We start from the raw sequence: 1877 nt of genomic DNA, 5'->3' as shown, positions 1-1877 counted from the left end.
ACATCTACATCAATAAAATTGTAATTTGAGTGAATAAAATAGAAATATCATTATATATCAGTTTACAAAATTTTGCTATTTTCCTTTATACTAAAAAAACTGCAAGTTTTCAGGAAATATCTAGTCTAGAAAATAATAATCTACAGTCCTGTTTATTATACTTAAGGGAAATGTTCCCTATAGCAGTGAAGTGGCTTGATTAGCTTTATGACAACATCCCTGTCTTAAAGATGCTTTAAATTAATGTTTTACGGATGGTTGAAGCACTACAGGTTTGTAGCTCTAAGAAGACATCTAGGTTTTAATATGACTACTGAGGCACTGTCAGCATAGTCTTATAAAATTTATTATTTGACTGATATCCACCAAATAAGATGTAAGACCAAAAAAACAAAAACAAACTTTATGGGAAATACCATCTTCAGTTACTGARCACAACTGAATGAGACAGAGAGCAACAGGTAAGAGAGGTGGAGACGAATCAAACAGGAAAACGTTTTAGATATTTTATTCAAATTTATTTAAATCGTAGGAACGGTATGATAAACTTTGTTTTGACACTGTGACTTTGTAATACACCTTTTAGCTGTTAATCATCTCACACTGGCCTTATTTCTTTATCACTTTTTTTGTCTCACTATGCCTTTCCTTCTGTTTTCAATTTTTCCAGAAACCAAACCTTTTCACAAAATAACATTCTCTGCTCTAACTTAATACAGTTCATTTTGGCAGATCCCTGAAATTTGACTCTGGCCTGAAACCCTAAAAAARGAGCATTTCACAAAGAGCAGAGTTGACAGCGATGTCTTATTGTCTTGTCTCCATTAGCTCCGCTCAGCCCAGCAAGGTTCAACCAGARAGGGTCTGTATGTGGCTGAAAGGCCTCCCACAAAAACAACAAAGGAATCTGAAAATAGCCCACGCATTTTAAAACATTTAATTCATGCGTTCATCACAATAAATCAGAAGAGATCTGAAAGTTCCTCATGTATTATTAATTCAAGTAAGGGTGCAAACTAATGAGCCCGGCTAAAATATTTTTATCTTATCAACAAAAAGTCCTCTAAGAATCAGTAAAYATTATGCCTCCATGTTGGAGCTTTCAGGCAGCTTTTGGCTGGCGTGTCACAGAATTGTTAAATGTGGCTAGCTGAGCCTTGGACCAGTCAGGTTTGGCCCAAATCTAAGGAAAGCAGACTGGACCAGGTCCAGCAGCTAAAGCCCGGCCAGCGAACACAAGCCATATGAATCCTTCAGCTAAAGCAGAACGTACCTCAGAGGAGGCTCACAGTGCTGTTCAACAGGAAATGTCAGAAGCTTTGATTTCATTTTGTGGATGCTAGCTAAGAAAAATGTAAATGACACAGATTTATTATGAAAAAGAAACCAGAAACCTCTGCTGGAAACCAGTTGTCTGTAGCACTGAAAGCTACTTTTAGCAAAATATCTCATGAAACGCTAAACAAACTTTCAGAAAGTAATCCCTGGGCTGGCAGGTACGACTAATTAATATTTGTTTCAACTTTAGCATTAATTGTTAGCATCAGCCCTGTTTGTCTTYAGCAAAATATCTCATAAATGACTGGATTTTTATGAAACTCTTAGAAAAAAATTCTGGTTGTACATCTTTGGAACCCTACTCAAGCTAACTGACTGTGGCAAACACATAAAATAAATATAATTACCGTATTTATTCGTGTATAATACGATCTCATGTATAATACGACCCCCCCCCCCACCTTTTGTGCTTGAAAAGCATAAAAATTTAATCCTCAAACTACTTCCAATTTCATACAGACTTCATGATTTTTCAGCCTTTGCAGTCTTTATACTGTACATATCAGTAAAATGATCATTGGACTGTTCATTTTATTTTA

The sequence above is a fragment of the Austrofundulus limnaeus genome, unplaced genomic scaffold, assembly GCF_001266775.1.
Source record: "Austrofundulus limnaeus strain Quisiro unplaced genomic scaffold, Austrofundulus_limnaeus-1.0 Scaffold11, whole genome shotgun sequence".
Lineage (NCBI taxonomy): Eukaryota > Metazoa > Chordata > Actinopteri > Cyprinodontiformes > Rivulidae > Austrofundulus > Austrofundulus limnaeus.
This window is presented reverse-complemented; position numbering follows the sequence as displayed.